The sequence below is a fragment of the Furipterus horrens genome, unplaced genomic scaffold, assembly GCF_987537825.1.
Source record: "Furipterus horrens unplaced genomic scaffold, mFurHor1.1.pri manual_scaffold_1, whole genome shotgun sequence".
In the NCBI taxonomy this organism is placed as follows: Eukaryota; Metazoa; Chordata; class Mammalia; order Chiroptera; family Furipteridae; genus Furipterus; species Furipterus horrens.
Genome location: NW_028327171.1, coordinates 154,559,588 through 154,584,542, shown reverse-complemented (window position 1 = coordinate 154,584,542; position 24,955 = coordinate 154,559,588). Strand labels below are relative to the sequence as shown.

Here is a 24,955-nt window from a genome sequence, read left to right as displayed (position 1 = left end):
ATTATTATGGTTATCAACCTATTTATTTGCATACCTCAGAAGCTGGTCCTTAGAGCTTAGCAGGCATGGAGATTCAACCTTTTCTTTTTAAATTGGAAATTATTACCAGGAAATTGAACCTCATCTTAACCCTAGTTGATCAATATAACAACAGATTTTCAGGGAACCTGGATGTAAAACTGGTACTTCACTTTTCTTTATATGGTCTGTCCCTTGCTGCTTGGCTTCCAGAGAAATCGGGACATAATTAATATTTCAATGGCACGGAAGGTGATACTTCTGCTGCAGTGAAGTAGTTCATTTACTCTGGCATGGTTTTCTTCCAATTCCATATTTGTAAAAAGCACATATCCAGGTGAGTTGACCTAGATCGTTTTCTGTTTTTAAATTTTTTGGAGGGGAAGGTGAGGAGGGAGTCTTATCTAAATGAGCTAATAAGAAGCATGGTACCTTGCTCAAGATGCTATTGGACCAGCAGTTTTGAGAAACTTTCCTGTGGCCTTGCAACAGCTGGGCCCACCATCTACTGCTGTCAAGAAGTTTTCTACCTCTTTTTGGTGTACATAATGTGGCAGATAGTAATTAAAAGCTTATGAAATGCATTGAGCTCCCATGTGTGTCTTTCCTATCAGGCACAACACTATGCATATAGACATCTAGGAGTTTGAAAGAGGTTCAAGCCAAACCAAAAGGTCAGGTTCAGACTCTAGACCTGAAGATTTGGCCATTGTCAGTACTCCTAAATCAGAGATACCTAACAAGCACTTGAAGATTTTTGTAATTATTGATGATAATTTTATTGCTCGCCTTTGATAACTAATAGATACCAGCTGATTCATATCCTGAATTTGTTTCTGGTCACCAAGAAACTCAGGATATGAACAAGTCTCATACCATATGAAGAAAAGGTTTTATGGAACAACAAAAAAAAAATACAGCATAATCTTGTTATACAGTTCCTCACAACTACACAAATTTGGATAATGTGAATTCATAAATAAAAAATGTATATATAGAGACTTCCGGCCAAAATGGAGGCGTAGACAGACATGCTGCGTCTCCCTCCACAACTAAGAAGGAATACAACCTCAAAACTAAAAACAACCAGAAGTTCCAGAAAATCAAACTGCATGGAAGTCCAGTAAACAAAGATATAAAAAAATATTCATCCAGACAGGTAGGAAGGGCGGAGCCGGGGTGGTAGGATGCGGCATGGTGGCAGCAGAGGCGGTGGCGGCAGTAGTGGCAGGCCAGCAGAGAGCGCAGTCACACGTTTTAAAAAATCAGGAGGGACACCTGGGGAGCATTCCCAGCTCCTCACCGGACCTTGCAGCTCACCGTCCCAGCACCGGGGAAAATCAAGCCTCATTGCTTCTGACTGTGCAGACCAGTGGGGGTTGGGGTGGAGGCAGAAACTGCCGGTCTCTCTGCAGAGTCTGCTTGTCCGAGAACGTCCACAAACCTACCCACTCTGGGAACGATGGCCAGGGCAGCAGCTAGAGGGGCGCCAGTCTGGTGCGGAAGTGGCAGAGATGCCTGGAAAAGGGGCGAGTGCTGGGCAGGCAGCATTGTTCCCTCTTGGACCCCTCCCCCACATACAGTGCCACAACGTGGTGAAACAGGTCACCCTGTACTGATGAATACCTAAGGCTCTACCCCTTATGACATAACAGGAGCAACAGGTCTACCTGGGATGTGGAGGCAAACAAACACAGGAGCATGTCAGAATGAGGAGACAGAGAAGTATGGCTCAAAACAGGGAACGAATCAAGGTTCCAGTGGGAGAACTAAGCAATGAGGAGATAGCCAACCTAACAGATGAGATAGACAACCTAACAGATGCAGAATTCAAAACACTGGTGATAAAGATGCTCACAGGCTTGACAGATATGCTTGAGTACAGCAAATGCAGAAGGGAAGAAGTGAAGACTATGCTAAGTGAAACGAGGAAAATCCACACAAAACCAATGGTGAAGGGAAGGACACAAGGAAGAAAAAAAGTCAACCAGTGCAGAATGAGGAAGCAAGAATTGAAAAAAATGAGGAAAAACTCCCTAAATTTTGCGAAGGAGATGGACATACAGGTCCGGGAAGCACAGAGGGTCCCGGGCGAGCTGGACTCAGAGAGGACCACAGCAGGACGTATCATGATTGAGATGCCAAAGGTGAAAGATAAAGAGAGAGTCCTGGGGGCAGCAAGAGAGAGGTGGAGAGTCGCCTACACGGGGGTGCCTATAGGACTATCAGCTGATTTCTCAGAGGACACTTTGCAGGCAGGAAGGGATTGGCAAAGCAGTATTCAATGTGATGAAAGGCAACCTGCAACCAGGATTACTCTATCCAGCAAAGCTATCATTTGGAATGGAAGGGCAGATGAAGTGCTTCCCAGACAAGGTGAAGCTGAAGGAGCTCATCATCACCAAGCCATTATTATATGAAATGTCAAAGGGACTTAAGAAAAAGATCAAAACTATGAACACTAAAATGACAACAAACTCACAACTATCAACAACTGAATCTAAAAAATAAAAACAGAGTCCAACTAAGTAAACCAGAATAAACAGAATCATAGGTATGGGGATCATTTGGAGGGTTATCAGCTGGGAGGGGGGAGGGTGAGAAATGGAGATATGGTGCAGGGATTAAGAAGCATAATCGGTTGGTACAAAATAGACCGGGAGAAGTTGGAAATAGTATAGGAAAGGCTGAAGCCAAAGAACTTATATGCACCACCCATGGACATTAACTAAGGTGGGTGCGATTGCTGGAGGGAAGGTGGGTACTGGGCAGAGGGGAGCAAAGGGGAAAGAATATTGGAACAACTGTAACAACATAATCAATAAAATATACTTTAAAAAAATGTATATATAACCAAACTGGCACCCAAACTCCTGGAATATGTGACTGGCTAATTTTATAGGCAGGCTTAGTTTAGTGACTTCATTAAACTTGGAATGATCCAACTCCACATTTCACAGGACTGTTTTTATTTTTTTTTTGTATCCAACTAATACTATCATGTCAGGGTTCAACTGTGTCACCTGAGATTGTTTTTAAATTGGTTAGCTAGATAGCATGAATACATCCCCCCACCAATTTACTTCATAGATTTAAATAGAACAACCACAAGATGTGATATGTGAAACAGCAAGCTAATTGAATTACACCAATAGAAGACAAATCCTGATGCAAATTTCTTTAGCACATCACTCACTGCCACCTCACCATTTTTGTTTAGACAACTTCTAGAGTCTAATATTTTGTTAAATAGTAGCTTCTCATTTACTTGTCAACATCACAATGCACTAGACCAAAGCTTAAAGTACTAAGGCCAGCTAATAACCATGAAGCAGAAGTGGGTTGGGCCTTTTCATCAAGATAATAAATCCAAGAATAGAGGGCCACTGGAAGAGTTTTGGTGACACAGTAAGAATAAATGATTTAGGGATTAATTACTTGATTGATTTTACATTGAACATTTGAGCCATTAAGAAAAATTATTATATTGTATGCATTTATTTTCTAGAAAAAGGTACATTTTGAATATGCAAAACAGGTTGATTCTATTTTTTTGAAGACATTTTAAGGTCAAATCTGGTGCTATATCTGTATTCCATTAACATGTGTCTATGAGAGTGTGTGTGTGTGTGTTTAATACTTCCTAAAATATAAAAGCATAAAGTAGCAATTACTATATAACGTTTAAAAAATACTCAACCTAAAATCAAACAAAATTAATCCATGAAATGACAGAAAGAGATATTAACTGTCAATAAGATCAATTTATCTTTTATGATCTGGCTGATAACTTTAGGACATTAACACAGTATCTGATTTAGGCTTCTGGTCAAGTCTTAGATCTGCTTCTCAGCTTTGAGACTTAGATCTGCCTTGGAGACTGGGTGACAAAAGTGATATTAATAACATGGATTCCAAAGATGCTTCACACCTGTCATTGTTTCCTGCCACGCAACTTGAAGTCGGTGTCCCTAATAACTCCTCCCACAGTAATCTAAAGCAAGGTGATGACTGGAACAGCATGCTGATTATCTTAATAAGTAAAGCAGAGATGTGGCCTACAGGAAAAAATCTTGCACCCACCAAGTGAAGGACTCAGCCTGCAAAGATTTTTCTGACAAAGGGTGACCAGGCTGTAGACACAACCACCAAGGAAGGCACCTAGCCTTCTGATTCAGGCATGTGTATGAATCTAAATGAGCACCTCTCCAGACCTCAGGTTCTTCACCTGTAAATGGAAGGGACAACAGATGGTGATTGCTAACATCCTTCCTTGGTCCAAAAGTTTTTGATTCTCTAAGCATTAACCTCATCAGCAGTATCCTCACAGTTATCCTCAAATAAGTGTGATCATTATATCTGTGGCTTAACTTTACGTAGCCAAAAATTTAAAAAGGAATTTGATTATTTACAACAAAATGCTAACTAACAGTGCTTCTTTGGATGCCGGTAAATATAGGTAAGTTTTACTTTCTTCTTTTGTGCTTCTCTGCATTTGAACATTTTTCTACAAATGTATGAAACATATTTATAATAAAAAAAACAATTTAAAAGTGTTTTTCTGTATTTAAGATAGCAGTTCTTGAATCCAAGAATAACATTATTTTATTTCAATTAAATTTTAGAGGATGTCTCAATTCAAAAGTACAGAAATGGTAAAATGTGACATGAAGCACATTTTTGCCATGCAAGTAGATGATGATAACCAGTACATAAATGATATCTTTAAAAATATTTATTGAGATATTATCACATGACTATCAACATGCCCCAATGATTTCCTGATCTCATCAATGATTTCCAGTCCTCTGAAAGGAAAATAATTGCTTTAATGTCTTAAGTTAAAAAGAAAAAAAAAAGACTATCCATCAAGATGGAGGCATAGGTAAGACACCTTCACCTCCTTTTCCATCCACAGAGAGAATTACAACTAAACCTCAAAACAATACCCAGAAAGGTCAGAAAATTGAACTGTATGGAAGTCCGACAACCAAGGATTCAAAGAAGCCACATGCATCCAGATGGGTAGGAGAAGCAGAGAAGCGGTATAGCACAGAGAGGTGGCAACAGAATAGGCACAGTGGTCCCACATTCACGTGTGTTGAATAAAAATTAAAAGGGATACCTTGGGAGCAAGCCATCAAAGCCCCAGGCCAGACCACATAGCCTAGGGTTCCAGTGCTGGGAAGATAAATACCTATAACTTCTAGAGGTAAAAATCAGTAGGGGTTAGGGCAGGGGAAGAAAGTGCCAATTTTCAGGAGACCACTTAAAGGACCTACACAGTCTTAAAACATACACAAACCCACCCAGTCTGGGATTCTGTACCAGGGCAACGGCTGGAAGGGTGCCAGTCACATATGGGAAGTGAGTAAAGTGATAGGAAACAGGGCGAGTGTCAGGAAAACCTCCAGAAGACAGGCAGCGGCACTGTCCCCTCTCTGAGCCATCCCCATACACAAGTTTCTGCCCACACAATTTACAGGTGTCTTCTCTACAACAGGCCACATTACTAAGACAAGGAGTCAAAGAAGCTCTACCTAATACACAGAAACAAACGCAGGGAGGCTGCCAAATTGAGGAGGCAAAGAAATATGGCCCAAATGAAAGAACAGAACAAAACCCCAGAAAAAGAACTAAACGAAACGGGGATAGCCAACTTATCAGATGCAGAGTTCAAAACAGTGGTGATGAGGATGCTTAAAAACTCATTGAGAATGGCAACAATATAAAGAAAGAAATGAAGGTTACACTAAATGAAATAAAGATAAATCTACAGGGAACCAACAGTAAAGGGGAGGAAGCGGGAATTCAAATCAACAATTTAGAACATAAGAAAGAAATAAGCATTCAATCAGAACAGTAAGAAGAAAAAAGAATTCAAAAAGACAACGATAGTATAAGAAGAATGTGGGACATCTCCAAAGGTATCAACATCCGAATCATAGGGATGCCAGAAGAGGAAGAGCAAGAAATTGAAAACTTATTTGAAAAAATGATGAAAGAAAACTTCCCTAATTTGGCAAAGGAAATAGACATACAAGTCCAGGAAGCACAGAGTCCCAAACAAGTTGGGCCCAAAGAGGACCACACCAAGACACATCATAATTAAAAGGCCAAAGGTTAAAGATAAAGAGAGAATCTTAAAAGCAGCAAGAGAAAAGTGAAGAGTTACCTACAAAGGAGTTCCCATTAAGATTGTTGGTTGATTTCTCAAAAGAAACTTTGCAGGCTAGAAGGGACTGGCAAGCAGTATTCAATGTGATGAAAAGCAAGGACCTACAACCTAGATTACTCTATTCAGCAAAGCTATCCTTTAGAATGGAAGGGCAGATGAAGTGCTTCCCAGACAAGGTAAAGCTAAAGAAGTTCATCATCACCATCACCAAACTATTATTACATGAAATGTTAAAGGGACTTACTGGTATTTAAGAAAAAGAACAAAACTATGAACATTAAAATGGCGATAATTCACAATTATCAACAACTGAATCTAAAAAATCAAACTAAACAAACAACCAGAATGGGAACAGAATCATAGACATGGACATAATTTGGAGGGTTATCAGCTGCGGGAAGGAGGAGAATGGGGAAAAAAATGCAGGGATTAAAAAGCATAATTGGTAGGTACAAAATAGACAGGGGGATGTTAAGGATAATACATGAAATGGAGAATCCTCACAACCCACAGACATGAACGAAGTGGGGGGATTGGTGGAGGGGAGCAAAGGGGGAAAAATTGGGACAAATGTAATAGCATAATCAATAAGATATACTCAAGAAAAAGAAAAAAACTTTTTTTTTCCTTCATTGCAATTTATGCTAACTTTTTTAGGGGAAGGGAAAAGCAAACAACCATTTAAAAATCTACTGAAAGCTGTAATTCCTTAAAAAAAAAATAAGACTGCATACACTCAAGTCTCCTTGATTTTGTAAACTGTTCCTAATACATAGACCTATTTCGAATGTGGTGAATATCTGTGAATTATAATTGTCTCTATTGAGTTGTAATTCACCGGAATCAGAACCCAAGACAGGACTTCAGTGCAAGTACTTGACTTGGAAGGTGAACAAGTGAGACAGGCTAGAGAAAGAGGTCAATACAGGTTGCATTAATGAGTAACTTACTGTGTGAGCAATGGGTGTCATGCCCTCTGAGGACTTCTGGGAGCACACATAAGGCAGACCTCAGAGATGTCACAACTAACGCTTGAAGAAGTTGGAGTACCAGTCCAGTTCCCTCTAGCTAATGGTTGAGGGTTGCTCCCGGGGATAATAACTTCTTGGCACTTTTGACCTGACCCATCACCCTTGGCAGGGAAAGCCTTCAGGCTCCAAGTCCCAGGGGCTTGCAATTAGGAAGCTATTGGGTCAGAAGACAATAAATTTGTGGTAAGTGCCATGGGATGTGGGTAGGACACAGACAAAATATGCTGCCATCATTAAGTACAATAAGAAAAATGAAATGCCCTACCTCCTTATATTAAAGTGCAAACTACAAATACTTAATGAGCACCCATTCTGTGCCGGGAGTTCTGTCGGGCACTAATGATTTAGAAAAGGAATAAAGTCAGTTTCATAACTTTTAGTCCACATTTGATGGGGAGATAGCACATAAGACAGGTTATCAAAAATCCTCTAACAGAAGGATTTAAAAGTGGGGCCAGGGGTTTTGGTATTTCAAGTGGAAGGATTACCCTCTTCAAAGCAGCTATAATAAATAGTACATAATACTTCTAAGAGTAAAGAAGCGAGAGCAGAGATCTCACCCTGATGACAGTAACAAAAAGACTATACAATCTGCCAAATAACAATATTTTCAACCCGTTGGAGTTGAAAACTCATTATAACCAACTAACCTGAAATAAAGGAAAGAGAGGGACCTGCAAGGATAAACTTGCTTATGTGGGTCAGATGTTGCTAAATGCTGTTTTAAAAAAATGAGCTAGAATTTTTACCATATCAGTAAAGGGTAAATTTAGGCAAGCAAGAGAACATAGTACCCCCGAAAGCCACAGGCAGGTGGCTTTACACTCAGGTTTTTCTCCATGGACCTCCCCAGCTGCTAACATAAATGACTGGCAGAGTCCTGAGGCAGTCTTCCACTAGGTGTAGGCCTGGGGGAAGAGCAGCCACTGTAAGAGACATCAAAATCCCCCCTGGATCCTTCTCTCATCTCTGCTATGGAAGACACGCCTTAAACTGCTGAGGGAAGGATACAAACAAAACCACCAAGTCTTCCTTAGAACACTGGTGAAAACCCATTGGAGCTGGGAATTTCTGTCAGTATAACTATGTCACACTATTTTATGAACAGCCTAACTTAAAAACAGCATTCCTGTTAGAAAAAACATGAAGACCCCAGTCCCAATCTTCAGTCAGGCCACTGGCTTAAGCCCCTTCTCACCCAAACACTATGGAGCCACCCACTGTAGATGAATCTTTCAGTCTGGGAGATGAAGGAGAGAAAAATCATAGCCAACAAGGGGGCTTTAGTAGGAAAAAGAAAAAAAGATAAAGATGAAGAATTGAGCGTGGTTATGGATGTAGCAAGAAAGTCAAAGGATAGGGTTGATAATAATCAGGAAGTTAGGAGGACAAGTTATAAATCACTTAGCATGAATTTTCTTCTGAATGTTACATCAGTGTAGTTGCTTAGACATGCAAGTTTAAGGGGTCAGATCTTACATGAATAGATTCCTGGGTTAAATTTAGTATCAGATTTAATTTTTACAGCAAGAACAATTAAATTGTCTGTTTGTATTTTCTGGATCGTGAACGCTATTCACACTGAAATGTCTAACATTTTGCTCACTGTCAAAAAAAAATCTTTAAGTGCTGACATGAAGAACTGTGCTTCATTTCAAATTGTGCACATCACTACAGTAACAGAAGCTCATCACACATATGAGAGAAGACAGGCTGGAAGTAAGATTCATCTCTTCTCTTAGTTGATTTGACAGAAGCAGTAGCATCCAACCTAAATATCAATGAATGCTTGTTTTAATATTTCTTCAGTCTTATTCATAGTTATGAAATCAGAATAATTTCCTTCTTCTATTAACTGACATTTATTGAACTAAGCATTATTTCAAAGAAAAGAAGCACTAGTCATCAAAAAGTAATTCTATTTAACATACTGTATTAAACTTAACAAAGGCATTTAAACACTTCTGATTACTGAAAAATTAAACATGCTTAAATTATTCAGTCTCATTTTGCAGATAGCCAAAACTTAAATATATCTTATCAAATGACTTCTAAAAGAATAGTGAAAATGTATTCTTCCTCACTTCTTTCTCTACTCCAAAAAACTTTAAGAAGCTCAATACAAAATAAAAAATTAAAAATGAATCCAAAAAAGGTGAACAAAAAGCTATCCTCAGACTGACTCTACCAGTTCTAATGTCATACAATCAGATTGAGTCCAACCTGCACACCAGATACAGCCTATATTTTCCCTTTGAGGAGGGTCAATCACCTAAATTCTTAAAAGCAGTGGAAAATAAGACTATAAGCTATTGCATAATTTGTTATGTTAAATGATAAAATCATGAAATATTAAGATACATGCCTTTAAAGCAACTCAAATTATATATCTCAGCATTTGTTTTATTTTTGCTGTGAAGCTAGCTTATGAAAATTTAAAAATCAAAAAAATCAAATATAATTTGTATTCTATAAGTCAGCATTAAAAGAAAAAAATAAGGGAAGGGAAAAACTCTGCTTTGATTCTCCTGTAGTTAGTAAGCAAGGTGAAACTCTATATACTATACAAATTGTATTTCACATGTGGGTTAACTTACTCTGTGTAGCCAAATTTCTGTGTGTTCTAGGAAGTTTTTCATTTTCATTTCTGAAGCAAAAGTACAAATCAAAGACGTTCAGCACAATTTTTTCCTTCTTTACCCCCAGAATCATGAAAAATTTTTAATACAAGCTTCTTGAGGACAATACCTTGCTGCCCCTATAAGTCTTAGCATATAGAATTAGTGGAGAAGAACAGAAAGCTCCAACAGACTTCAAGTTACTACACAGATGAAGACATTCAAGCCTTTCTTTAGTCAGTAATGATATTTCTAGAATCTCTAAGGCACAGTAGCTACAATAATATCACTTCTAAAAGTTAATGTCCTTAGTATAAAATGTAAACAAAGGGATTATGCCATGTTCATTTCCATTACTTTCCCCTCATCTAGTACTGGGCCTCACAAATAAATGATCATTGATTAGAATTCACTGAATTTCATTAAAAATTTCAAAACATAAAACCAAGATAGTTTAAAAACAAAAACTTGATGAGATTTTAAGCAAAGTCCAAAATAGTATCACAGATTCTTGTACATCAAATAATTTCCATATTTCATTAACCAAATCTTTACTAACTACTAAATAATAACTATTTTGTTTCAGTATATAGAACTGAACCACAAATATATTTTAATACCCTTTAAAAATCACTGACTCTTTTACTTACAATTTCCTTGTTTGGGAAATGAAAGTAATATCTCACCTATTTTATATAGTTATTAGAAGGACTAAATGAATATTAATATAATGCTTCGGAAACTGGAAAGCAATGTTATTTAGCTTTGTTACTCTAAAAGCATTTTATTACCATTTTATTATTTATAACTGGTCCCTGCCCTTCTCTATACTGGTTCCAATATAATTGTCTGCAACAGAAATGTTCTGTATCTGCCTTTACTAGAGCCACTTGCCATATATGGTAATTTAGCACTTAATATGTGGCTAGTGTAGATAATTTAAAAATTTAAATAGCTCATGAGGTAAGTGGCTACCATAATGAACATCACAAGTCTTTATATTTAGAAACATACAATTTTCAATTGTTAAAAATTTCAAAAGATGAAATTTTATTTTCTCAACCAGGTTCCACTTTTGAATGTGGGACAGTACTACATAAAAATAAAGGATAACTTAAAGCAGCAAAACCCCACTTAATATAGCTTGTTTAGCAAGTGGGATCTTTACAAACAAACCATCAAAACTTCATTTCAATGTAGTTTATTTGGCAAATGAGGTCTCCAAAAAATCTAAATGACATATACCACAGACAGGAACATACTAGGTGCTTAGGAAATAACTATTAATGAAAGGAGAACAAATGAGAGACTGTCTTATTGTGCACATCTCAATGTGCCCAAGAGGCTGACCTTGCCCTCCAACATCCCCAAAAGACACAACCTCTACTTCCTGAGTCACTTTTACTTGAAATGTTTCAGTGTAATCAATTATTTTACATAGTAAGTGTTCAAGACAAGATCCTTCCTTAAGAAACTAAAATCTAGTGGGAGGAAAGAGACAAAAGTTAACCAGTAGAATTTAACAGACCAATCCAATAACAGAAAAACCAATCATGGAGAGTTTATCATTATAAGCCAGAGAACAAGTAAAGACATTTAGAGAGAGATGACAATCACTCAACCAGCAGTCTGGGAAGGACACACATACTAGGAAGGATTTGAATGAGATCTAGTGGGGCTGCAAAGATTTAAACGTAGAATGCAGGGAGCCAGAGAACAGTGAGTAAAAACTACTTCTGTTGATGTGGAATGTTGAGGAAGGAAAAGTCATTAGGGTTTGATTGTGCAGGGCCTTAAATGGTAGGCAGGCTAAGGAGTTTGAAGTGATCCTGCAGGTAAACAACGGGGAGTCACTGAGCGAAGAGAGGGACAAACTAAAATTATAAACAAAGTAATGAATTATTCATTTACCCAAAGCAGGGATCCAGTGCTTAATATATGTCAGACACATTGCTAGGTGGGAGAATTACAATGATGACTGTCACACGAACACACTGTGACGTGTTCATAGCTGAGCTAAGAAGCACAAATGGGAAGATTTAAATCTGGACAGAGGGCGAAGGAAGGTTTCACTAAGAAGAGTTAATTGAGTAAGAAGAAAAACACTGGCCCACCAGCAGAGAAGGGCATATTAGTTACCTACAGAAGCCTTCAGGAAATATACAACTTGTTGGGAAGATTAAGATTCTACAAAATTAAAGTGCTCTACGATCATATCACTCAAATATAGAGAAAGATCCAAATCCTTAAAAGCAGTATTAAAGAAGAATACTATTGTATAGCTCTATTTTAATATCAATCATAGCCATCAATTGCCCTCTCAGCTATGATTGCAGAAGACTATGAATTCTAAAAGCATTGATAAAATTAAACATAAACAATACAGAACAAGACATAAAATAAAACCAATTAGATGATCTTGTGTTATTTTAAACTATAAAAAGAAACATATTTGACATTCAAGGTAAAAACAAGCAAACAAAGAGATAAAAATCAAATCAGATTATCAATCGTAAAGACTTTATTTAGGCCAGACATCACTTTAACATCTTCCTCTGGCAGAATTGATAATCATGCAAAAAGCAGGAAGAAAATTGGGGGAAAATGAAAGAACTGTGCTTTATTGAAAATGCCTTCTATTCTAGGAAAGAAAGAAGAGCCCTTGCCTTTAAAAGTATCAGATGTACTTGTTGGCTTTCACCTGACAACTGGATAGATTCCAATCACGTACAAGGATACTGTCTTCATGTTACATCCCCACTTTGCTTGTTAGCATGGTACACAATAAACTTTTTTTGGTAAGAATATTACCTATAATTTTTTACATCATATACAGGTAAAATCCTGAAAGACACAACATTAACGAATTACATTTTAAAATAAAGTACTGTTATTGAAAATTAAATAAACCTGATATCTAAAACAAAACAAAATATAACAGAAAAGAACAAAAAAATCCTAAAGTCAAACTGCAAAGCAACATCATGAATTCCACTTAAAATCAATGATGGAATTTTGCTAAAAATAAGGTAAACTCAGGAGGGAGTATTTGTAAAGCACTCAGTAACAAAAGATAAAAGACTTAGTTTTATAGACAAATTTTCTAATTTACTGAAACTATAAATTTAACTTTTATATTACCAAGGCCTCATGTAATTCAGTATATAATTATAGAATGAAAGCATTAAGAAAAAATTGTAATTTAAGCCAGCAATTGCATTCTGGGGCATTTCCTCCAAAGAAACATAAACTTATGATAACTCAAAAAACTGTACACAGATATTTATAGCAGCTCTATTTGTAAGCTGAAAATTATTATAAGTTGAAAATAAACCAGGTAGCTGTCCTTCAACAGGTGACCAGTCAAACAAACTGTGGTACATTCCTATTATGAATTACTACTCAGCAATAAAACAGGTAGGAATATTGTTACATGTAACCACCTGGATGAATCTGTAAGAATTCTGTTCAGTGAAAAAGATAAACCTCCAAAGTTATAGTCTTAACAATCTTAAAATAACAAAAGTATAGAAATAAAGGACAATTAGTGGTTGTCAGGGATTAAGGAGGTGACGATGTAAGAAAAATGGGGGTGTAGCAATAAAAGAGCAACATGACCCTTGTACCCCTGTAGTGATTGAAATGTTTTGTACCTTGACAGTATCAATGTCAATACCCTGGTTGTGATACTGTACTACAGTTCTTTTTTTATTTTTTAAATTGATGACAGTATTACAGATGTCCCCATTTTCCCCTCTTTGCCTGCCTCTACCCATCCCCCATCCTCCCTTTCCTCTGGTCATCACCACATTGTTGTCTGTGTCTATGAGTTATGCATTTACATTCTTTGACTAATCCCTTCATATTCTTTCATCCAGGACCTCCCTGTTCCCTCCCTTCTGCCACCTGTCAGTCTGTTCCATGTGTACATGCTTCAGCTTCTATTTTATTTTGTTCATTAGCTTCCACATATAAGTGAGATCATATGGTATTTGTCTTTTCCTAACTGATTTATTTCACTTAGCATAATAATCTCCAAGTTCATCCACGCTGTTGCAAAAGGTAACATTTCCTTCTTTTTATGACCATGTAGTATTCCACTGTGTAAATGTACCACACTTTAAAAAAAAAAAAATCTATTCATTTACTGATGGGCACTCAGGCTGTTTCCAGATGTTTGCTATTATAAATAGTGCTACTATGAACAGAGGGGTGCATATAATCTTTTGAACTGGTGTTTCGAGATTCTTCGGATATATTCCCAGAAGTGGAATCGCTGGGTCAAAAGTTAGTTCCATTTTAAGTTTTTTGAGGAACCTCTATCTTGTTTTCCACAGTGGCTGCACTCCCACCAACAGTGCACGAGTGTACCCTCTCTCAACATCCTCACCAGCCTTTGTTGTCCGCCAGCTGCAAGATGTCACCACTAGGGAAACTGGGGAAAGGGTACACAGGATCTCTGTATTATACCTTATAACTGCATGTTAATTTATAATCATCTCACAATTAAAAGTTTAGTTATTAAATTTTATAATTTATTCAAATTTTATTATAGTGATTATTTGAGGTAGGGACCACAAAAATATTTAAGAGTATTTCCAACTACACTGTTAAAATCAAAGATTTGCTACACCTATTAGGTCAGAACAAACTATGAAGTTTCCTATTTTATTATTTTTAATGTTTATGTAATTTTATAGTACTAAGTATACTCATATCATTTTAGTAACATTTCTCCTTTGAAAAACTTCATGTGCTTGAAATTACATCTACATTTGACCTCAACTCATCAGCTAGGGTATTGACTAGTTCACAAAAGGCAAAGACATGGAAAGTTTGCTCAATGCCACACTGCCAAAGCCTGGACAAGCAAGTTGGTCGTGGCCCTTGATGGCTGCATAGAATAGTTTGAGAAAGTATGCTATGTAAATTTACCTCACCATAGTTATAATCCAAGCAATCATGGTTAAAATGAATGACTCAATCTGTTTAAAATCTGATAATAATGTTTTAGTAAGAAATTTGATATAATGAATTATGTATCTAGCAAGCTGTACTACAAAGGTAATATTTTTTTTGACAATGCAGTTTTTTTCTTTCCATTGAAACATGCATGATAAATATTTTTGAGGCTCTAAGGCCAAACTATTTACAAAAGCAGTTTACAAAAGGAAAGAGGGCCCATATTAGACTGAGAAGAATTTATCCAAGAGTAGTAGGTAAAAGTATGTCAAGATTACACTTCAATACTCATTCACTCATTTAGGTATTTAGAAAAAATAGAGGCCTCGATAAGTTAAAAGACGAAGTCCTTGCTATCAAGTTAGGCCAGGGAAGGTGGCTATGGGAACACGGAACCAATAGACTCCATTTACGTTTTAGGATGGTGGATTTATTGATTATGTTGCTTCTATAGAAATGGTATTCAGAGTTCCAAACAAGTGACTCTCAAAAAATATTTTGGAAGATGAACACTTGCCAATATAATGTCCAAAAATTTCAGACTAACATATTTTTCATCTGCAGAGAGTTTGAGTTAGACTTTTAACAGCTGAATTGAGTTGTTTATCACAGGTCTCAAAATAATAGCAGTTCTTGAGAAAGTCAAATTGGGTTTCCTGATTCCTTTTCAGAGCTTTTTAAAAACTGACTTTGTTGCTTATTTAGTCATTGACAAATTGACAGTAAGTGGAAAATTCCCATCAGTGCATTAGTCTGAGATTCAAGGTAAGATTCAAAGAGATCATTTATTCTAGCAGATGTCACAAGAGATTTTCAAAACACTCTTCTCTTTGTTCATAACAAGGGAAGAGAATGTTTGCAATAATAGATAATGAGTTTGGACTTAAAAAGGCACATAAATTGCATAAAGAAAAGCACACAACACAATAAACCAAAGTACTGCTATATGAAAATGAAAATAAGAACTTATTTGAATGGAAAATCTTGAGGCATAAATTAAGGTTCTTCATAAACAACGCAATTTCATTGTGATCAATTATTGTACATAAGCTATGTGGTAAAGTATTCCAAGAAAAATAACCAAAATAATCAAGTTCATGATTAAAAAGCCTTTTCTGAAATCACTATCTTATCGTTGGTAAGGAGCACTTTTTCAAATGCAGGGTTTTTCCAAAGAAAGCCCCTGATGGTTAATGCAGCTGTCTGTCTAGATTCGGTAATGCATCAAGTAACACACACCTAAAAAGTAGGTCTAGCTAAAATCTTGTTAATCTCTTTACTACTCATCCTTAACACTTACAGAACAACTTTACATCTTTATTTATACACCAAAGTTTTCTAGGGAAATTTTTTCCCAGTTCATGTGTCCTAACTCTCCCAACTAAATTGAAAAATTAATCAGATTTCTCAAAGGTAGAGACTATCAATACTGTACCCAACACAGACTGCAAAATTCCCTGGGGAAAATCATTTTTTTGTCCATGAAGTCTAACACAATCTGATACAGAGCAAGGGACTAATGAATGTTGGCTGGACTTAAATGAATGAAATAAGAGTTATTTAAAACATATAATACTTCACACAAAGTAGGACTCCAGCAAATATATGAAGCACTAATTGTGTTAACTCCCTAGCTTCAATGCCTGGTGGTACTCAGGAAGAAGATCACTTCTAACTAGATCATCCTTTCCCCAGTTCAATCCAGGGCACAAGTTTCAGAAAACATGATGCACTTCACTACAAAGTGGTTATTTTGGGTTTCCATTTTACAAGTGTTTACAATACTAATGAAGGTATGGAAACTGAAGAGCCTGTTCAAGTGTTTACTTTGATCATGACACTAAAAATTCATTTAATACTGCATACATTAGTAGTATAATTGATTCTCCTTTTTATTGCATTAGCAAAGGGAAACAGCCAATCTCAATGTTTTAAAACTACTCTTCATGAATGTATACATATGTAAATTCTATAGGAATTAGTTCCTTCCCCCACCATTGTAGGGGAAAGCAGAATCTAGCAGAAACTTTATAAAAACTGTCACACACACACAACTCCAAGAACACTAATGCTAGTAAAATAGCATCCTGTTGAAATCCATCAAGTTTTCTGAATATTGGTAGGTTGTCTATACACAAAAAATTAGTAAGAGTTAAATGAAAAGTACCTATATCCTTTATGGACCAGGGAATTTCTATGGACATAAAGTGCTCATGGAAAAGTAACATGTTTTCAGAGGAACAGCTGTCTCAGTTATTTAATTTCTTTGAGGGCCAATCAAACCAAAGCAAGTGGTAAGGGTGTCTTTTTCATTTTAACAAGACTAGTCTACTCTAACTACCACCAATATTCCACTTCTATTTTTATCCAACTTGTGGAAAATTTAGCTTCAATCAGGGGTTAAACCTCAAATGTGCAAAGCAGACTGATTGTTACCAAATGAATCCAAGAGGACAGCCACTGACTCAGCCAGTATGGAGTCAGTTTGTCTAGCTCCAACACATACTTTTAGGAGCTGAGCATTTCAGGTATACAACTTCAATTTTCCCCCTTATCCCAGAGGGTAAATTGCAATCTATTCTTGAAGAGAATACAGTACCTTCTTGCTCAGGAAAAAAAATGTAGCCAAATGAGAATGTTTGATACTCTAAGAGTAGTGAAATGTGAGTACCCCATGGACTCGAGAGAGCATCTAGTCTAACTCCTCCATTTTATAAATGAGAAAACTAGAGTTCAGAGGAGTTAGATAACTTGCTCAAGGGATGCACAGCCAGGACTAGAACTAGAGCCTCTTGATACCTATTAAACCACTGTCTATTAGTTTACATCAATTATCTTTCAAACTTCTAATTTTTCTTGCTTTGGTAGGTTTCCTGCCAATTCCAGGTGTGATTAATTTTGAGCAAAAAAGGCAGCTGAAAGAGTTAATTTACAAGCTGCATTTTAGTCCATAAATGATTAACACTTTCTAACACCTTCTTGGACTGACTTGCAAAGAGAAGATATAAAATGACTGCTACTTAGAATTACATATGTAATGGTTGTATACATGTTTAAAAGGTATGTTTTACATTTTGCAAGTGTTTCCACTTCTAGCTCCTATAATATACTATCAGTCTCACTTTTTAAACATAATTTATTAAGGTGTGTTTACCCAAATCTCCTACACCTGAAGGTTCATTTTGTTTACATGCCTCTACGTATTGCCAACACAAAGAAGCTATAACTTCCCTATTTTAAAAAGGCCCTTATTACTTGGGGTGGTGAACAAACAATACAATATACAGATGTTGTATTACAGAATTGCACACCTGAAACTTATATAATTTTAGTAACCAATGTTACCCCAATAAATTCAATAATAAAGGAAAGCAAATAAAGGACTTTATTCGATTTATGGTATTTTGCTGGATTCTCTTCCTTATAGGCACTCTTTTGCAAACTATGAAGCTCATAATTTTTCTTTAATACTTTATTTCTTCTCTGAACTATCCTGCTTAGATTCAGAATCACATTGACTAAGACCACAGAAAGCAAGCCAGTAATTTGCCTGGAATATAGCAGATGCTACAGAAAGCGTCATTAAGTACCACAGTGTAAGAATAAAAATAATGATATATATGTATTAGCTCATTTAGTCTTCACAACAACCACGAGATAGATACTTTTATCATTGTTTTACAAGTAAAATAAGATCTCAAAAGATTATATAACTTATCAAGTTACACACTTAGCGAAAATAAGTGCCAAGATTGAACTATGACAGTCTAGCTGCCAACCACGACACCTCACTATCTTAATTGATACTTATGGGTTTCACTCAATGTGATTGTTAAACCCCAAGGGCTTCCCCTGCCTAAACTACCTCAGTTAACCTGGGACTGGGATGGGGGTAGACAGAAAGACCTGGAAAACATTATGTGCTTTATTTAAGCCCTTTCCCTCACTTTCTAAAATGACAGTCAAAAAAAAATCTACTTAAGATGAACATGAAAGAGATTCAAAAGTCTCAAAGGAGAACCCCAACTCCTTTTTTTTTTGCTATGATTTGGGTTAGGAGGGGGAAAAAGACTGATAATATACATGAATGTTTAGGAAACTTTTTCTTAAAAAACTAAAAAAAAGACACTGAGGACTTCAGGAACATTGAGTTGAAATATATCTTAGATCAATGCAATCTAAACCCTGCATTTTTAAAAGGAGGAAGCTATAACTCAATGTTAAATGGTTCGCCAAGGTCATAAGGTTTAGCAGCAGGTCTCCTAATTTCTGACTTAGGATGCTTTTCAACTCCCTCTCTTGTGTGCAATTTAAGAGAGCTTATAGTGGACAGAATTTTAGGCACACCTATCCAATGTCTTAAAAGTCTATTTGTAAACAGCTTGTGGGTGTCTATGAAAACCTGCATTCCAAGTTCCAGGTCAGGACCCTCAAACCTGCACAGTACCCTAATACTCCATTTCAACTACACATTTTACCTAATTTTCATATATAATTTTAGGATAAAAAACCCAGATCCACTCTAAATTCAACCAGGAACATTAGGCACCAACTTCTATATTCTATGAAAATGGCACCTGAAAAGGGGCTTTCTCTGTGTCTCCAAGCAAACAGATGCGGTGGTAATGGTGGTGGCGGTGGTGGCGGTGGTGGTGGTGTGTGTGTGTGTTGGGAGTGGGAGGGGGACCAGACAGGGAAGGGAGCCAGATTAGGGAAGATTAGGAAAACACCTTAAATATTTGCAAATCATTAAATTTATATTTAATAACTACAGAAGTCAAACATACCTTGGCTATTGAAAAAAGGGTTACTGGTACCCCTGTACCCCTACCCTGACCACCCATTATTTGAGTTCTGAACTTTGTGAGGGCTATGTAATACATGCCTACAAGGATTAGCATCTACCCAATCAACAGGAAAAATGCCTCACAATAATGACATGTTTTAAAACAATTCAGACACTTTTCAATTTATATATTTCATAGTATTAAAAATTTAAATCCGAATACCATTTTATCATCTGCATAAATCATTATTAGCCATAACAAACTATATTATCAAAACTATGAAAAATAAAATGATCAACAATGTAGCCAACATTATTGCTGTATCAAATAAAAGTAAATTTAAATTATAAAAAGGAAAAAAACTTAGACCAATGACAAATGAAAGGTCTGCAGCATTCTAAGTTTAATAGAAGTGCACCATCATGCAAAATCCCCAATTCAGTTATGGTAATAGAGTACCCAAAAGATTCACATAATTTCACTGAATTATTAAAGTGGTGATGTAAGCAACATTTGCTGTATAAAATCTCAACTGAAACCAGCAAGCATGTGAATTATTGCTCTTTGTGACTTAAGGCGTGATCTCCTTATTCTAAAAGAAGCCTGCTATTTCTTACTGCTGGGCATTGAACTGACCTTCTGACTGCTATCATCACTTACTGGCAGTATATGAAATCTTACATTCATGTATGCTTATGGTTCCTCCCTCTCTCTCTATTAATATTTGTAGTCACAGTTTGGATGATAAAACAGTTACTTTACTTTCCAAACATATCCAGTCCACTGGTGTTGTGTTTCAGGTTCTTCTTCCCTGTTGAGTGCAGAAAAAGCACTACAAAACTATTTTAACACGTCGAAGACATAATTATCTCCCAATACACTGAAGGTGTGAAGGCAACTCCCAAAGTAACATACAATTCCATGGATGTTTATGCCCTAGAATAACCTCTCTTTATCTTTCAGTGAAGTATGAAGGTATGTTGTCCATTATAGAATTACGTAATTTAGGGATTTACCTTTTGATTGAAATAAAAAAAAAAAAAACAGAACACATAGAGCATTCTCAAAATATCTTAATATTTCAAAGCATTAAGGTGAGAGACTGGACTTATCAAATGATTGGCTTTATCTAGGGCATGAAAATTTTCTATTTAAATTAAACCCACCCTAACTGGTGTGGCTGAGTGGATTGAGTGCCAGCCGGTGAACCAAGAGGCCGCCAGTTCGATTCCCAGTCAGGGCTCAGGCCTGGGTTGCAGGCCAGGCCCCCAGTTGGGGGCATGAAAGAGGTAGCCTATCAATGATGTAGCTCACACAACAATGCTTCTCTCCCTCTCTTTCTCCCTCCCTTCCTTAGTTTAAAATTAAATAAATAAAAATTTTAAATCAATCCCTGGTCAACAACAAGGAAATCATTGTTTTAAAATGGGCAATAACTCAATTTTTTAAAAGTATATGAATTTAAAGTTTTTAATTAAATTTATTTTTCCAATTTGTGTAGCTCAGTAAAAAAAAAAAAAAAAAAAAGAAAGAAAGAAAGAAAAGAAAATTGTATTACTGGCCCTAGCGAGGTAGCTCAGTTGTGTGAATTGTGGGTTCAAACCCTGGTCAGGACACATACTAGAATCAATCAATGGATGCATAAATAAGGGGAACAACTAAATCTTTTTCTGAAATCAGTAACAAAATAAAGAAAATTGCATTTCTGACTTAATTTAGACTTCATCCAAATACTCAAAATCTCATAATTGCTAAAGCTTTTATTAAACTGAGTTTCGTAGTAGATTCTTTAAGTTCAAATTATGATGTTAGAACTAGTCAGTGAATTAGATTTGGTTTATTCAGCTTGTAAATACTGTAATAATGTATTTTTCCCCTCTAGATGAATACTAACTAGCAACTCCCACTTGCTACTTACCTTCTCTTATGCTTTCCATCACAACTCTGCTCCCCTATCTCTCTCCAGAAAAAGTATAGATAAGAAGTAAGATAACTGGGCACTCAGTTCCCCCACTTAGAATCTTCAGAATAACATATAAAATATGAAATGCCACACCTTTTCCTTACATAATAGTGGGAGATGGGGAAGTAATGTACTTGCCAAATACAATTTATGTTGTTTTTGACTATGAACAATCATCATCTATAACCAACAGAATATATTATACTTCTAACTGAAAGCCTTCCTTGACGTGAATGGGTATAATATTGGACAGTCAATCCTGTATATACATCATGTATATACTCGAAAGGGTTATTTCAATTTCCAATGTAGCAGAGAAACTAAACAGTGCTTTTACTTTCTAATCTTTACATCAAATCAAATAAGCCAAGTGTTAAACTCTGTTGTAATATATCGTTACATAATAAGTTTCCTGTTGGCATCTACAAACACCTCCCAATATTGTGCACAGTGTTGCTAACTATAATTCAGAGCAGCGATTTTCAACCTTCTTCATCTCATAGCACACATAATTACTAAAATTCTGTGGCACACCAAAAAAAAGGAAAATTTTGATTCATTTACACCAAACAGCTATTGTTGTGTTGGCTGTTGTCATTTCTTTATTTGACAATCTAAAGAGAAAAGAGGTCAGTACCCCTCACTGAATAATCCCGTATTGAATGTGTTAAAAATTCTTGCAGCACACCAGTGTGCTGCCACACATCAGTTGAAAATCGGAGATTTAGAGTTTAAACCTCTAAATTAGAAGGTACACTTATTAAGAACATACCTGAAAAACAAAACAATGTAGCAGCCAAAAGACATAATCTTTTTCAGTGCAAAGGTTTTCTTTTTCCTCTATCTTTTCCCCCTATTTCTCCTTTCCACTGGGTCCTTAACTAAAAGGTGCTCATGTCATACTTTTCAATGCCCTTGATCCAAGCCAAAGTACATGTTGGAAGGCAGCTGGTCAATCAACTTATTACATGTCTGAATCTGATACAAAATAACCAAGTGTGGAGAGGTTTATAGTAAACTCAATCTCCAAAGCAAACTATATCACATGCATAGTATGCTTTTCAACATACAGAAACACTTATTTTGAACACCAGTGGTTCTCATTTTCATGTTGCCATTTTCCATAACTGTTTCACAGGTACCAGAAATGAAGATATTTCTACAGCAATATACTGCATTCAAAAAGAGAAGCGGTCCTCACTTTCCCTTTTAAAAGAATCTACTGTCAAAAATTTGTTTTTCTGCATTATGAAAAATAAAAGAACCAAAATGTATACTAATAATTGTTTATTTTACACATAATTACTAGTCTTTAAAAGTTGTAGGGGTCTATTTACTATTTTTCAAATTCAGTAACAAAAACTAATAAATCATATCTTTAAATATATATGATTGTGTTGTCTCCCTGTTACTTTCAATGGTAACTGACACGCCCCGAATTTAACTGTACCAGACAGTTCTATCTGTCCCATCACTGACCAAACACTGCTTCTCTGTTTCTATTCATTATGTATTATAAGAGGGCTAAACATAGCCCAGTATGACGAGGAAAAAAATTACGATTCTTATGATAGCAAAGTGATGCATTAAAGATATCTTTTGCTATACATCCCTGTCCATGAGCATTAACGGACATTTTCTGAAAGAGCTGCAAGCTCATTACTCTAAGAACCTTCGGCAATGATCAATAACCTTGGCTACACTGCCACAGCCCCCAAATTCACGGTCCTGGAGACCAATGCAGCAAAAACGCAGACGAAAGACTAGCTGAAGCCAAACATAACTGCCGCGCTTTCCCTCCGCCGCCCTCTCTGCCGCATGGAGAGAGGCAAGAGGAGAGCAGTCGAGCGAGCCTCACCAGCTCCAAAGATGCTCCGGTGACCTCCGGCTGCACGGCGGGTGCTGGGCCAGGAAGGCTCTAGAGCAGCCGCGGCGGGCCCTGTGGACTATGCCCCTGGTGCATTCCTCGCATTCCTGCACAATCTGTCGCCAGCCGAAGAGCTCGTGGCGTGCGTCCCTGCCCCCCGCCCGCACACAGACACCTGCCTATTGCTGCGCCCCGAGCGGCCACGGCCGCCGCGGCGCATCCACTGCCGGCGCTTGCTATGTGTCGCACTCAGCGAACACGCAGCCAAATCCCGGCCCCGCCGCTCACCCCCTTGCTTCCCCGATCGCGGAAAAAAGAGAGGGTCGGCCGGGCAGCCCCTGTGACGGGAAGGGACACCCGAGCCGCCGGGGGGGGGCGGGTTCCGCAACTCCGCTTCAACTCCCCGCAGGGAGAGGAGGAAGCGGCGGCGCAGGAGGACAGCCAGGGAAGCTCTGGGCTGGGGAACCAGGAGGGGTGGAGCATGAACTCACGCCGCGAGAAGAGAGGAGAGAGGAGAGAGGGGCGCACTGGACAGAGCAGGCTGGGCAGGACTGGCAGGAGCGCGGGACTCGGGGGGCAAATGAGAGACGGCGCAGGCAGCAGAAACGTGGGGTGAAGGGGAGGGGGCCAGGATGCAAGATCTGGGGCGAGAGGGACGGACAGACGTCTTCAAAAGCCGGGGAAGGCGGGCGCCTCAGGGTGTTAGGGGCTAGAAGCGGCGTGCCAGGCGGGCAGGAGCGGGGAAGCCTCCGGGCAGACGTCCAGGAGGGCTCGGCGTGGCGCTCAAGTTCGGAGCTGGGGGCTCTGGATCCGAAAAGGCCAACACGGGTAGGGGTCGTGAGCGGCGTGTCGGGGCAACCCGGGGAGAGGAATCATGGGGAAAAGCAAATGGAAGGTGAAACTTGTGCGCCTGCCGGGGGGAGGGGAGTAGGCAGACGAGTGCGGGCAGGAACACGAGGCGGGGCAGGAACGCCGAGGCGGCCGCGAGGCTGTGGGGCCGGAGTAACGGGAGGGAGGCGCCCGCACCCTTCGCAGGGGGGTCCGGGATGGGGTGCGAGAGCCTGGGTTCTCGCGGCAGGACTCCCCGCGCCCTCCCGCGAGCCCGAGCACTTACTTTCTAGGTTAGGCAGTGGCCGTCGTCGCTCCAGGGATGAGGGACATCAGCGCCGAAGGGTCGCCGCTGCGGCACCCGATGAAATTAAAAAAGTGCCAGGGCCGAGCAGCTGCCCGCCCCTCCCTCCCCCACCCGCCCCCTCCCCCGTAGCGGCTCTCCCACCACCCCCGGCGGCGGCGGTGGCCAACTTGCCCCTCTACCCCGTGCCCATGGTACTGCCTCCGCAGCCGGCAGACACAAGACTCAGCCCCGGAGCCCCCTCTACTGCCCAGAGGCCGCCGCCGCCGCCACCCGCCCAGCCGCCAGCCCGCCTGCCCAGTCAGCCCCGGACTCCCGGGAACGTCAGCACGCCGCCGTCTCCGGACCTGCTCCCTGCTAACCCCATTGGTCGGGAAAAAAAGGCTGGCCCTCCCCATT

The 24,955-nt window shown here is 38.4% G+C and overlaps 1 protein-coding gene across 5 annotated transcripts in view; it reads right to left on the bottom strand.

Moving 5' to 3' along the window:
* The window catches only part of PKP4 (plakophilin 4), a 251,341-nt gene extending 226,693 nt beyond the window's left edge, over window positions 1-24,648 (bottom strand). For all 5 annotated transcript variants that reach the window (XM_090280118.1, XM_090280126.1, XM_090280122.1 and 2 more), the window contains exon 1: window positions 24,539-24,648. The gene's annotated coding sequence lies outside the window, so the exon portion shown is untranslated. The remainder of the gene's footprint in view (window positions 1-24,538) is intronic.
* Between the last annotated feature and the right edge of the window lie 307 nt (window positions 24,649-24,955).